The sequence below is a fragment of the Dermacentor albipictus genome, chromosome 2, assembly GCF_038994185.2.
Source record: "Dermacentor albipictus isolate Rhodes 1998 colony chromosome 2, USDA_Dalb.pri_finalv2, whole genome shotgun sequence".
Lineage (NCBI taxonomy): Eukaryota > Metazoa > Arthropoda > Arachnida > Ixodida > Ixodidae > Dermacentor > Dermacentor albipictus.
In genome coordinates this window covers 111,487,665-111,503,068 of record NC_091822.1, presented here as the reverse complement: position 1 = coordinate 111,503,068, position 15,404 = coordinate 111,487,665, and the positions used below count along the sequence as shown (strand labels likewise).

The window sequence follows — 15,404 nt, the reverse complement described above, 5'->3', positions numbered from 1 at the left end:
AGAACACAGTCTTTTCTCACACATTATGATTTATCCAAATACAAAAGCTTACTTTCAGACAGCCAGCATGGCTTCAGGCAGAAAAAATCTTGTCAAGCAGAATTGTTCGAACTAGTTACTGACCTTCACGACTACATGCAAGAGCAAACATACACAGACGCAATATTCATTGATTTCGGAAAAGCCTTCGACCGTGTTGCTCATAACCAAGCGGTTATGAGCAACTCAAGAAGGTCAACTCAAGAAGGTCAATAAGCTAGGATTAGATTCTAACACAACCATTTGAATAGGCGAATTCTTAACTAATAGATACCAACGAGTTGTTCTGAAGGAACATACATCTGGAACTACGCATGTCACCTCAGGAGTGCCACAAGGGTCTGTTCTGGGACCATTGCTCTTTCTCATTTATGTTAATAATATAACTGATTACATAGGTTCTCAAATGAGACTTCTTGCTGACGGCTGCGTCATTTACAGGCAGATTTTAACTCCCGAGAACGTCATCGGCAGCACTATCATCGGCCGCAATGGCTCGAGCGTCGTCGTCTTCTTCCACAGCTAGCTCGTTGGCGCCTCTCGGCGCAACACGCGCGAACGCGCTCGTGCTGCAGCTCCCGCGTTCGTCGTCGTCGTCTCAACAGCTCACTCCGTTGCCGCTAGTCTTACAGCGTAGCATTTCACTTCTCTTCGGTCGTCGTAATGGGGAAGCCGCGTTTACGGGAGTATAAGCCATCGCTTAAGAGAGTATGAGCCATTCATCGTCTTACGTGAAGGACAGATTTCATTATGAAGCAATTTAATTTTGAAGAATCCCAAGCGGCAATGCGAGCGGATGCTGCTAATCACGCCAGCCAGCAAACTCGAGACATCGAATGCAAGCGATGACGGTGGACTGCCGGCTTACTATCACTTAGGTCTTTTTCTCCGTCGCAGCCGAACGTGCGTGTAACCTCATTAACAAAGATGAAGACGTCACCGATAGTTGAGAAAGGAGGGAAAGAGAAAAGCAGAAGGCAGGAAGGTTGCTAGTTGAGAAAGATTTTAATGAACCGTCGGGATTAACACAGTGATAAAGACCGAGGCCACATGTCTCAGCTTCGCTGGTTAACCATCCGTAGGGAGTGCCTACAGGGGGTAATTTTTAATAGTATTTGTGGTATTAGAACCCGATTTAGGTGAGTTCAATTAATACACCTGACTTCTGTACACTGTTCGGTTTATTTCTGTTGAAGTTATGTATTTATCATGCGCCTTGTCTGCCAATACTCGGGGGTGCAGACCTTGTCAAGACGGATAAATGGTTTTTGTCTGTGCCCGTCAAATGTCTTTGATTACTGGAAAAAAGTTGATTGGTTGATTGATTGATTAATATAATTGATTGATTGATTGATTGATTGATTGATTGATTGATTGATTGATTGATTGATTGATTGATTGATTGATTGATTGATTGATTGATTGATTGATTGATTGATTTATTGATTGATTGAACCTGAGTTGCTCACATCTGCATAATCAGGCGAGACAGAAAAGTGTGGCCGGAGGTACCACTTCAGTGCCGATGAACTGCGAGACCATCGCGACGCAGCGAAACGTGCGCAAAATGCTGCTGCAACGAAACAACGTTCACCACCCTAGTCCCCAACACCGCGGAAGGCAGAGCGAGCGGCTGCGCAGAGAGCACGGCGAGCTGAAACAGCTGCAACGAGCAATATGGCCTACTGGCCAGATTGGACAGATCGCAATATGGCCGCTTTGTCGTCTTGCGCTGTTTGGACCTCATGAAGAGCAACATTACACTCGGACACAATGTAGCAGCACTAAACTCGGCGCATAACTCAGCGACACACTCAGCACGAAGTAATGCCCTCGCTTTTACCCATCATTAGAATCGTTAGGTGTCCCCATAGTTTCTTTCTTTTTCTGTTGCACAGCAAAGGATGTGTCGAGGCACTGCAGGGTTATGTTGTATAAATTTTTTCATGAATACAACTGCAACAAAAAGCTACAAAGAAAGCCCACATGCACTTTGCAGCAAGAAGCACATTGTTTTTCCTTCTCTGAAGTCCGTATGAACTTTGTAGCTCCGTGCGACAGTCGGGTCGATGACAATTTTTACATTTCCTGAATCTTTTTCCACATCGGTGTGCTGAAGAAATTTTATCTAAGTCTGAGGAAATTACTGCGTGAGGCCACCACTGGATCGCCAGCATATATTCCGTACTCAGAAGTTTTAGGCAACGCAGGTTACGGCAATATTTCTTGCCTCGAAGCAACCTTGCAGGAGCAAGGTGAAGGCAATGATCGACGGTGAGCGAACAAGCGAGGACGATGTTTCACTACATTCAGAAGAGAAATGTTTTAAATTCCTTTTCTCAAAGCTGGCCTCGAGCTGAGAACGTTAGCATTCTGAACTTATACTCTCGTGCACAGTCGCCCCAATATGTGCCTCAGTGTCCAGATCTACTACAGACCAACACGTTTCCGCACGGCACACTGATCCACTGGATGTATCCGACATGCAAAGACTACGCCTGCAAGAAACGCTCAGCGCCGTGCACTATTCGACATGATTGAGGAGTGCGCGCACAACACGTCACTCCCCCCTCACATCCGCCGATCCCGTACCTCGCAGCAGTGGGAGGTCCTGCTGACCAGCTCATACCCTGAGGACCAGCTTCGGCTGATGTACAGGGTGCGACGGGTGACAAGGAACCATGGCTCTCCTCCCACCTTCTTGTTTTTTTTTAAATTTTATTTGAGGCGCTGAAGTAGAGATACTTAAGCTGATCGTAAGGTGAAAGAGAGTTGGCTTTTTTTCACCATACCTATGTCGAAGGGATTAGAAATTAGATGATTAGAAAAAAATTGGACGATTGAAGCCTTAGGATTCTATTCTCGACATGCATGGCGGCCACGCGGCCACCATTATCTGCTAAGTTGACTCTATGATTGGCTGTCGAAAGGTCACGTGCTTCAAAATTTATGCCGGGAAGTGGAAGTTTTGTAAAATGCAATTATGAAATTAAATATAAGAAAATTAGATATAAGCATATATTCCCACACAGACAAATGCAATCTTCTGTAAAGCTGCAAAAGAAGAACAAAAAAGGCAAAAGTGTAAATTATTATGGAACTATTTTTCTGCAAGATGTAGAGTAATAACGAACAAAGCAAACATATACAATCCACAAATACGTTTTTTTTTTAATCAATCAGTTCGATAGGTGGCGTATCAGAGCAAAAAGAAAAAGAGAGAGAGCAGGCCGACTTAATAAAAGACTATCGAAGCGAAGACTCGACTCTGGGCGGTATAGTTAGGAAGACCCCGCCGCGGTGGCTTAGTGGCTGTGGTGTTGCGCTCCTAAGCACGAGGTCGCGAGGCCGAATCCCGGCCGCTCCGGCCGCATTTCGATGGGGGCACAATGCGAGAACGCCTGTGCACCATGAATTGGGCGCACGTTAAAGAACCCTTGCTGGCAAAAATTAATCCCAAGCCCCCACTACGACGTGACTCATAACCAAATCCTGATGTTGGTACATAAGAGGCCAGAATTCAATTCATTTCAATTCAATAGTCAAGGAGCGAGCGATGGTGCGGGTGATGTGGCCTCATCAAAGCCCAGATCATCATTCAAAGTCGATTATTAAGACGAAGGCCCACCCGCCAAAAATAGCTTCAACGCGATGTGTGAAGGCTCGGACACGTTTATTTATTTATTTATTTAATTATTTATTTATTTATTTATTTATTTATTTATTTATTTATTTATTTATTTATTTACTTATGTATTTATATACAATACCTTACAGGGCCCAGAGGCCATTGTGTAAGGGGGACGAACAAGGACATTGTAAGAAATGCAAAATATACAAGTCAAAAAAGGGAAAGGGAAAGCATTGCACAGGGCTAGTACTAAATAGCAGCAACAAACATAAGGGCAAAGTACACAAAATAATTGAAGTATATAAATACAGCACAAATGTCTGGCACATGACTCAAGAAAAAAAAAATAAAGCAGGGGTTAGCAAAGGGTTTGCGTCTACACGCAACCGTAAGGCAGATAAGACTTAAGATAAAGAAGGAAGAAAAATTTGTGCTCGTGTCTTATCGATAACTATTCAAAATCTCATATTTGTTGCTCTATTAGTGTCTTGGGAGACGATTTATATGCTGTTTACCGGATTTACCGAAAGAATTTGTCCGGGTTTGAATTATATTAATATGTAGTTTTTTGTTACCTTTTGGGAATCAGTGACGCCGAACGTCCTTATTTTCTTTCTCTAGTGACATTCCGTATTCGCGATCGTTCTTTTTTTTTTAATTTCTAGCTTCATTTTTCTATCTATTAAAATGTTGTACGACGCTGCGTTTATCTTCCTCACGACATTAGTTGCATCGCCAGCTCAGAGCACATGCGCAAGTTATTTATTGGCCGCAACCATTACGAGAAAGGAAAAGTTATTCTTTCGCCATAACTGCCAGAATAAGGCGCGTCAAGTATCGTCTCAAAAACGGTATAGTGCCTTTAGCAGATTTACTAGATTGGGAATTAATATTATAATTAGGCTACCTCTCGTTCGAGCTGGCATCGAAAATTTCCTGTTGGCATGTGCTTAAATTGGGGTTAGGTGTCTTCAAAAAAACTTTTCGAAATTTCATTTAGTACCTTCTTTGTGGCTTCCTCAGTGGCTACAGCGCCTGCCTACTCAAATCCGGGCTTTCTGCTTTCAGTAGATATCCGTTGAAGGAACTAATATGCAGACATTCTTCGCAGAAAAAATCATTTAATATGCTTGGAATCGCGTCACAAAAGTAATATAGATTACTGGCCACTTTCGAGCCAATAAAAAGTTTTTCCATTTTGCTTGCCATTTGGCCACTACGGATGCCAATGTTGCGGTACGTGGTTGGAGTGATTTGGCAACAATGGGCTATAGCAAAGTGGCCGTCTACAGCCAATCTCTGCTCAGATAGCGGCGAAACTGAGCCACACCGACCATGAAGGGGGCCTCACTTGCGCGGTTCTGGATGTTTGCGCTTTGCTTCTTTTTTCTCATCAACGAAAGATCTCATCAAGAAACGCCAATGTATGAAAGCCTCTAACCCTACAGCTAGACTAGAACTGGCAGAACTTTCGAAGTTAATCAACAAGCGTAAGACAGCTGACATAAAGAAGTATAATATGGATAGAATTGAACATGCTCTCAGGAACGGAGGAAGCCTAAAAACAGTGAAGAAAAAACTAGGAATTGGCAAGAATCAGATGTATGCGTTAAGAGACAAAGCCGGCAATATCATTACTAATATGGATGAGATAGTACAAGTGGCTGAAGAGTTCTATAGAGATTTACACAGTACCAGTGCCACCCACGACAATAATGAAAGAGAAAATAGTCTTGAGGAATTCGAAATCCCACAGGTAACGCCGGAAGAAGTAAAGAAAGCCTTGAGAGATATGCAAAGGGGGAAGGCAGCTGGGGAGGATCAGGTAACAGCAGATTTACTGAAGGATGGTGGGCAGATTGTTCTAGAGAAACTGGCCACCCTGTATACGCAATGCCTCATAACGTCGAGCGTACCGGAATCTTGGAAAAACGCTAACATAATCCTAATCCATAAGAAAGGGGACGCCAAAGACTTGAAAAATTATAGACCGATCAGCTTACTGTCCGTTGCCTACAAACTATTTACTAAGGTAATCGCAAATAGAATCAGGAACCCCTTAGACTTCTGTCAAGCAAAGGACCAGGCAGGATTCCGTAAAGGCTACTCAACAATAGATCATATTCACACTATCAATCAGGTGATAGAGAAATGTGCGGAATATAACCAACCCTTATATATAGCTTTCATTGATTACGAGAAAGTATTTGATTCTGTCGATACCTCAGCAGTCATGGAGGCATTACGGAATCAGGGTGTAGACGAGTCATATGTAAAAATACTGAAAAATATCTATAGCGGCTCCACAGCCACCGTAGTCCTCCATAAAGAAAGCAACGAAATCCCAATAAAGAAAGGCGTCAGGCAGGGAGATACGATCTCTCCAATGCTATTCACAGCGTGTTTACAGGAGGTATTCAGAGACCTGGATTGGGAAGAAATGGGGATAAAAGTTAATGGAGAATACCTTAGTAACTTGCGATTCGCTGACGATATTGCCTTGCTTAGTAACTCAGGGGACCAACTGCAATGCATGCTCACTGACCTGGAGAGGCAAAGCAGAAGAGTGGGTCTAAAAATTAATCTGCAGAAAACTAAAGTAATGTTTAACAGTCTCGCAAGAGAACAGCAGTTTACAATAGGCAGCGAGGCACTGGAAGTCGTAAGGGAATACATCTACTTAGGGCAGGTAGTGACTGCGGATCCGGATCATGAGACAGAAATAATCAGAAGAATAAGAATGGGCTGGGGTGCGTTTGGCAGGCATTCTCAGATCATGAACAGCAGGTTGCCATTATCCCTCAAGAGAAAAGTGTATAATAGCTGTGTCTTACCAGTACTCACCTACGGGGCAGAAACCTGGAGGCTCACGAAAAGGGTTCTACTCAAATTGAGGACGACGCAACGAGCTATGGAAAGAAGAATGATAGGTGTAACGTTAAGGGATAAGAAAAGAGCAGATTGGGTGAGGGAATAAACGCGAGTTAATGACATCTTAGTTGAAATCAAGAAAAAAAATGGGCATGGGCAGGACACGTAATGAGGAGGGAAGATGACCGATGGTCATTAAGGGTTACGGACTGGATTCCAAGGGAAGGGAGGCGTAGCAGGGGACGGCAGAAAGTTAGGTGGGCGGATGAGATTAAGAAATTTGCAGGGACGGCATGGCCACAATTAGTACATGACCGGGGTTGTTGGAGAAATATGGGAGAAGCTTTTGCCCTGCAGTGGGCGTAACCAGGCTGATGATGATGGTGATGGTTGAACACAACTGGCAGAAACAAGTCCCGTGCACGAATGTGTGCGCCGTGACCGAAGGGGGTCTTAAATTAAGGCAAAAAAAATTCACATCAGTGACGTCACTCGTAAAACATGCTTCGCGAGAAGAATTGTGCGAAGGGTCCCCCTAACCGTTCTTCAGGGGACGTTCGAGCCCTGACCTTATGCCTACCTTCCGCGAGTGCGACTTGCCACCGCGAACCCTTCCCGACTCAATTCCCGCCTCCTACCGCGTACCGCAGAGCCGCGAGAGAGCGTCTCCTCGATCAGCGGCAGCGTGCACCCCCGTCAGGAGACGGCGCTGCTGTGGTCACCCGAGGTCAACTGTTTACATACGCAGCTGACCTTTCAACAATTCGAACGAGTGCTTACGCCTTTGGACATTAGCCCCCGTGCAAATGTGATGGAACAATATGCCCCACGAGCGATGACTTTCACGCCGTCATCTCGAATAAGACTGCCTCGGTGCTCCCAAAGCCTTCTTATACAGGAATTTGCACCATTCGCGAAGCTCATCGCGGTCATCCTGGGCCCATTCGCTGCGAAACCGCCGAGGCCGAACAAACGACCTGGGCCAAATACACAATTCACCGACATCGGATCTGAAACACCCGACGTCCCCCACGCGGCCCTGGTGAAGACTGATCGCATTGCGACTGCTTATGAGTGCGCTCGTGCTAGAGCACGTGCATGATAGACCATTATTATTAGCGCATATATAATATATATGCCATACGAGGTAAAATGTAGGGAAAGCGGCACAGTGAGTCTACTTGGGTCACCGAATACATGAAACAGAACACGTGCCGATCTTCAATGGCCTTATTGCCACCAACTTGGTTCATTGAATATGCGTAATAGGGCATGAGTCACCGAGTATTTGCCATATTTAAATGAACCTATTTGAAGCCATATTCGGTCACTGGACATGTGCCGCTGCTCTGCGACGAAAAAAGAGAGTTCGTTAAAATTTCTCCGGTGTTGTGCAGAATCTTAACCGCGTCATATACTGGGCGTTAACACGTAACTTGTGCCAAAGTTTCGAAATATGCAAGTGACACGCAGCTGGAGAAAACCAAAGTAATGTAATCTTCATCAAGGCAACTTCAATGCAAAAGTGTACAAAAAGCAGGCAGGTGAACAAGGAATTGGCAACGACGCCATTGATTCTAGGAACACTAAAGGAGAGATGCTGGTAGAATTTGCGGGAAGCAATAAGCTTCGAATTATGAATACCTTATTCAGGAAGCGTAGCAACAGATAGTGGAATTGGAATAGCCGTAATCGAGAAACAACAACTGAAATAGATTTCGTACATTCTGCTGACCCCGTATAGTGCTGGATGTAGAAGTATTAGGTACAATAAAGGGCAGTGATCATAGCTTAGTGAGGTCTAGTATTTACTTCAATATGAAGAGAGAAAGGGTAAAATTATTCAAGAAGAAACAGGCCAATTTAGATGCAGTAAGGGTAAAAGCAGAGAAATTCAAGCTGGTGCTTGTAAACAAATATTCAGCCTTAGAACAGAGCGATGAAGATGGCATAGAGGTAATGAACGAAACCGTAATTAGACTGGCTTCAGATGCAACAAGTCAAGTAGAAGGTAAGGCACCAAGGGAACTAGGGAACCAGTAGGTAAGCTCTCTCATAAAGAAAAGACAAAAAATGAAAGTGTCCAACTCGAGAGACCAGATGTAGTTCGCGGAACTGATCAACAAGGTAAAAGTAGCAGGATATTCGAAATTATAACGTGAGAAAGACAGATGAAGCTGTAAAAAAAATGGAGGCAATATAAAAACAGCGAGAAGGAAATTTTGCATACAGGTCAAGATGTATGCAGTGAGAGATAGCAGGGGAATATCATCATCAGTTTCCATGATATAGTAAAAGAAGCAGAATTGTTCAAACTGACTTTTACAGTACCCAGAGCAACCGCGGTACCTTGATTCGAAGTAGTAATTAACAGGATACCGAGGTCTTTCCTATAACTATCGATGAAGTTCGATGGCTCTTGCAAGACAGGAACCGGGGAAAATCGGCACGAGAAGAAGGAACTACAGTCGATTTAATCAAAGATCACGGAGATATCATGATTGAAAAGCTTGCGGCACTTTATACGAAATGTCTCACGACTTCAAGGGCTAGAGAACTGGAGGAATGTCAGCATTATACTAATCCAAAAAAAGCGAGATCTTAAAGAAGGGAAAAATTATAGGCCCATTAGCTTACTTTTAGCATTGTATAAAATATTCACCAAGATAATTTCTAATAGAATAAGAGCAACATTTGACTTCAGTGAACTAAGAGAACAGGCGGGCTTCAAGAAGAGACACTCTACAATGAATCCCATCCATGTCAGTGAATGTCAATGAATCACATCCATATAGCGGAGCAATTAATAAAATTTCACCTATGTGCGTGTAGCGTAGAATTTAACACTTGGTGTGTTGTTTTTTTCCAAATTAACTACAAATACTCTCTACTACAAGGGTAAATGGGAATCCTATAATTTATGATGTGCTTGAAGGCTTAAGTATTTATTAGTACTTGAGTATTTACTTGAGTATTTACTGAGGTAATTGCAAATAGACTCAGGAACACCTTAGACTTCCGTCAACCAAAGGACCAGGCAGGATTCCGTAAAGGCTACTCAACAATAGACCATATTCACACTATCAATCAGGTCATAGAAAAATGTGCGGAATATAACCAACCCTTATATATAGCTTTCATTGATTACAAGAAAGCGTTTTATTCAGTCGAAACCTCAGCAGCCATGAAGGCATTGCGGAACCAAGGTATAGACGAGCCGTATGTAAAAATACTGAAAGATATCTATAGCGGCTCCATAGCCACCGTAGTCCTTCATAAAGAAAGCAACAAAATCCCAATAAAGAAAGGTGTCAGGCAGGGAGATACGATCTCTACAATGTTATTCACAGCGTGTTTACAGGAGGTATCCAGAGACATGGATTGGGAAGAATTGGGGATAAGAGTTAATGGAGAATACCTTAGTAACTTGCGATTCGCTGATGATATTGCCTTACTTAGTAACTCAGGGGACCAACTGCAATGCATACTCACTCACCTGGAGAGGAAAAGCCGAAGGGTGGATCTAAAAATTAATCTGCAGAAAACTAATGTTTAACAGTCTCGGAAGAGAACAGCAGTTTACGATAGGTAGAGAGGAGTGGTAAGGGAACACATCTACTTAGGTCAAGTGGTGACTGTGAATCCGGATCGTGAGACTGAAATAATCAGAAGAATAAGAATGGACTGGCGTGCGTTTGGCTGGCATTCACAGATCATGAACAGCAGGTTGCCATTATCCCTCAAGAGAAAAGTATATAACAGCTGCGTCTTACCACTAGTCACGTACGGGGCAGAAACCTGAAGGCTTACAAAAAGGTTCTACTTAAAGTGAGGACGACGCAACGAGCTATGGAAAGAAGAATGATAGGTGTAACGTTAAGGGATAAGAAAAGAGCAGATTGGGTGAGGGAACAAACGCGAGTTACTGATATTTTAGTTGAAATCAAGAAAAAGAAATGGGCATGGGCTGGACATGTAATGAGGAGGGAAGATAACCGATGGTCATTAAGGGTTACGGACTGGATTCCAAGGGAAGATGACGGCAGAAAGTTAGGTGGGCGGATAAGATTAAGAAGTTTGCAGGGACAACATGGCGACAATTAGTACATGACTGGGGTAGTTGGAGAAGTATGGGAGAGGCCTTTGCTCTGCAGAGGGCGTAATCAGGGTGATGATGATGATGATGATGATGATGATGATTAAGGCTTAATTTAGGTGTTTAAACTGTGGTTCCTACCTTCACAGACACCTGCAGCAGGCTGAAGAGGACGGCACAACCATCTGTGTTACAGTCAACCGATATTTTGTTTGTTTCTGTTTACGTACCTGGGCATGCATGTGATATTGTGAGGAATATCCCTTCAGCATAGAAAAACTACGTGCATTTGTCCGAGCCAATCGCCTGCTGAGGAACTCAAAGATGAAATGTATGCTTTTTCAGGTTTTGTTTGCACTATTATGTATGACGTCTATGCACTTTTTATTAGTATACCATTGATGTCAATGCAGATACTCGGTAAGAGGCGGCGCAAAGCCCGTGTACGATACATTGGCCGCATGCTTGCGAACATCCCGGAAACACATACTTTGTACACGGACACATCACGCACTCAAGAGGGCTTTACCTCGGTAGTCTTGGATGGCACCGAATCCCTGAGAAACTCTGCTGCAATGCGCGGAACAAATGCCGCTGACGGCGAAATTCTCGGTGTTGCTCTTGCAATTCGATACGCCATCCGTGTTCCTGAGGAAGTGTATATATTGACGGACTTGCAACAAGCATGCCGCGCGTTCCTATTAGGACATGGCATCCCGAGAGCGGCGCACCAAATTGTCAAACAGATCCCGCAAAATACACCAACCACACCTCCCCGAATCCGCTTACTCTGGACCCCTGGTCATACCTCGCTGCCGGGTAACGAACGCGCACATGCGGTTGCCTGAGAAATTTCCCTCCGGGCGACTCGGCATGGTGAGGCGACTAGTTCAGAGTGGGGGGATCCCTTGCTCCGTTGCAAAGGCATACTCCGTCATTGTGCGCCCATTGGTTGCACCCATGCCGCACCACCGCCGTCCTTCTCGTGGGAGGAAGCAGTGGCGTTACGCCAGTTCCAAACCACACCTTTTCCAAATCTTGTCTCTCTCAATAAATTCTACCCACACTGTTATGCAGATCGTTGCCCTGGCTGTGGCAGCTCGCCCACAATCTTCCACGTCACGATTGAGTGCACTGCAAACCTCTTTCCTACCTTGCCAACTCTCCTTTACCCGCTACGCAACAAAGAGCTGTGGGACGATGCCCTCCGCGACGGACCTCCCTAGGTCCTCCGAGCTGTTATACAACGGGCTCGAAACATCGCAGGAATTACCTCAGGGACCCTGAACTGAGGGTTCCTCTCCCACTGCTCTCGCCATTCAAATATTATTAATAAAACTGTTTTACTCTCTCTCTCTCTCTCTCGTGCTGCCGCTCTAAGTGGTGCGTTGATCGACGAAACCCAACTATTTGCTTGTTGTGACGCACTTGTTGTCCCGCGAGAACATTATTGCATCACGTTCGCTATGGAATGCTGTACTCACCTTCCGTGTCTGAAGGTTCAAATGCTATCGTCGGTGGCGGCGTATATGACCGCTACGCGTCGGTCATCGAGATGCGCCGTTTCGTCTTGCCGGCTAAACTGAGCATCGCCCAGAAGGACCCTCACGGTGCGTCGCATCCGCATAATTTTAACGCGAAAGCGTTCAGGGCCCAGTGTCGCGAAAAATCCGTTGTCGGCGTCAGACGTGCTTTCGCAAAAAGTTATTCCAAACCACCGCAGCGCGGGCCCTTCGCATGGTGCAGAGGCGTTACTGAACTAATTCAATTGCTCAAGGTAAAATGCGTCAGAAAGCTCGTGAAGTGCGACCTAGATGCAACGTACAAGCATGAGAGCGTCGATGCTTAATTTGAATATGCTGGAAAACATAACACTCAAACACAAACCCCTTTTGCAGCGGTTCTGCCATTCATAGAGAGGCGTGACCTGCTCGGTTCCTTCCAACACCAACACATGGCTTGCCTCCGCGCACGCGCAATAAAGCTGCGATTGCCGGTAAGCGTGACAAGCGGTCAGGCATCTTTGAATGCTATCGCGTTCCACTTTTAAAATTGCACTCTTAAAGCTTAAGCGTCCTCCAAATTTTATAGCGGTGTTCGCGTGAGCGCCTCGCCCCCAACGGGTAAAGCAGCTGAAAAAGCGCATCTGCGTAGTCATTCTCGCGTCGTCGTCATGTTGATGTCATTCCGTTGTCGTCATGACGCATTCCTTTCGCTCCGTCAACTTCACCAACATCATCGTTCCATCGTCGCCTCTCGGTCATCGCCGCGCTGTCGTGCCGCCTACCAAAACATTTTCACGATAGTTTGTGTCCCCATCATCATTCACCGTCATTGATGTCACCACTCAACTTCTGAAGTACCAGTGCTAGTCTTTGATCGGCGATAACGTAGAACTATTGCGCGACATTTTTATGCTATATCCGCCTTTAGACGTCTGTAATTAATCAGAATCTTCAGCAACCACCGAGGGTTGACAGCGGATTTCGAATAAGGATAGAGTGAAATGGTTTTACGTTATCATGACCTTGCATTCGGCGGTCTGCATAAGTTTGACGCCATAGCGTGAAGGGCTACGTGCCGCAGAAAACCCGGTGTCAGTGTCCGGCGGCGGCGTTCCCATGAGCGAAAATTCCCGTACATAGCGATAGGCATACGTACACGGTATACCTTGCTATATCACATGCGGTATATGGGGGTTATATTGCCACAGCATTATGTCACTCATGTTGCTCATACTTTGTTTGACATTCTTGACCAAGTTATTCCTCGGACGCGAGTGCAATCACTCGCAGGGACTTCTGCACGATCGCCGCAGCCAACAGATTCACTACGACAAACGGTATACGGTTAAGACTACCTCGGTATGCACAGCAGAGGCAGCGGCAATGGCACTGGCGATACGAGACGTCGAGTTCGAAGGTCAGTCGGTTCATGTGCTTGAACACTCGCAGGCAGCGTGTCGACTCTTCACGCGGGGGATGCTACCGCGCAGCGCCCAAGGAATGCTCGGATCACGCCTGGACCTGGACCACGGACTTATGTGGTGCCCCGCGCACGACGGACTGGACGGCAACGGAAGGGCAGACCACATAGCTCGATGAAGCAACGACCGAGCAGCGGCCAGAACCCTAGAAGGCACCTCCGTCCGCAGTGCGCGACATATCAGAGAATCGGGGAGGGGAGAGATGGAACTACGGCCCTCCGCACTCCAATCTAAACAGAAGTCAAGCACATGACTGGGGTTGCATGTAAACCAATTCATACACACGCCTAACCCTCTTACACATGAAGCACCCGACTTGATACACAGACAGCTGCCCGTGGTGCGGCGCAAACCCACGCTGGCCCACATAACGTGGGAATTTGCGGCTAGGCCACGCAACGCCAATTCACTTTTTCTAAGGGCCACGGACTTCGTACGGTAGTGGGAGGCACTGCCCGCTAGCGAGCACCGGGGGAGCCAATTGACCGTCCTCGACCAAGTTCAGCGAGCCGCAAGATCCAGTGGAGCCCTGGACTGAGGGCCGCACCCAGACCTGCCATAACCCCAATTAACTGTTCAATAAAGTTATTTCTCCTCCTCCCCCTATAATTTTTTTAGAATGACAGCCCAGAAACAAATCAAAAGAAGCCAACAAACAAATACACCAAGGACAACAGAGGGGAAGTTACTTGTGCTTACTAATTGAATTATTGCAAGTAATTTCCCCTGTGTTGTCCTTGGTGTCTTTGTTTGTTGACTTCTCATGATATGATTAATAAAAATCGGGCCCATCGGTTAACCCCCCTTTCTTCTAGCCCAATAACAAATATCATCAAACAAAACACCGACAGCGCATGCCTTTTATGTTAAATGATCTGTCTGAAATATCAAAAGTGGGAAACAATAATAGCAACCTCGAAATGATGTCATTACTTTGTACGGCTTTCCGATATATCCGGAATCGGCCCACGCAAGAGACCGCGTTACTACCAGAAAGCTCGCCTTCGTGCATAAAGTTCACCCCCTACGTTTCCTATTAAACATAACGGTCGTATCAGCTGCAGTTGTCGGGAAGTGTAAGAAACAGTCAGGTATCTTTGATTGCTACCCCGTTCCACTCTTAAACGCAAAGCTTAAGTCTCCTCCAATTTTTGTCCCCTAGCTTGACAGCCATTTCCATAGTTTCTCCAAGAATTAGTCATGGTGTTGATTTGTATTATCATCACCATCATCATCTTTTATTTAAGAAAATGACCATTCAGAAGAAGAGCCACATTTGGGTCCCTAATCAATGGCATCGTGGGTGTATCAAGTGGGAGCACTAAGATACTGAATTGTAACAAAAATCCAGTGCCTTTCCGTTATGTGAAGAAGGATTAACAGCGAAGCTATGTATGCAGGACCCTTAATGACAAACTGCACCTCCGCCGCAGGCTGGCCTGGTATTGCCCTATCTTCTGGAAGGGCAGACGTATAGGGAGTGCTTTACGCCTGCTTCACCTGCGCCGCGGGTCGGACCGGTTTTACACTACCTTCGGGATCGGCTCACGTATGGAGAGTGCTTAACGCCTGCTTCACCTCCGCCGCGGGGCGGCCTGGCATTGCACTAACTTCGGGATCGGCCCACTTATGTGAGTGCTTACCGCCTGCTTGACCTCCACCGCGGGTTGGCCTGGCATTCCACTATCTTCGGGATCGGCTCACTTATGGGGAGTGCTTAGCGCCTACTCCACCTCCACCACGGGTCGGCCTGGCATTTCACTATCTTCGGTATCGGCCCA

The 15,404-nt window shown here is 45.7% G+C and overlaps 1 protein-coding gene across 1 annotated transcript in view; it reads right to left on the bottom strand.

The window, feature by feature from the left end:
- LOC139046637 (uncharacterized) overlaps positions 1-12,333 on the bottom strand; it is a 57,148-nt gene extending 44,815 nt beyond the window's left edge. The window contains exon 1 of the mRNA XM_070533866.1: positions 12,122-12,333. The gene's annotated coding sequence lies outside the window, so the exon portion shown is untranslated. The remainder of the gene's footprint in view (positions 1-12,121) is intronic.
- Between the last annotated feature and the right edge of the window lie 3,071 nt (positions 12,334-15,404).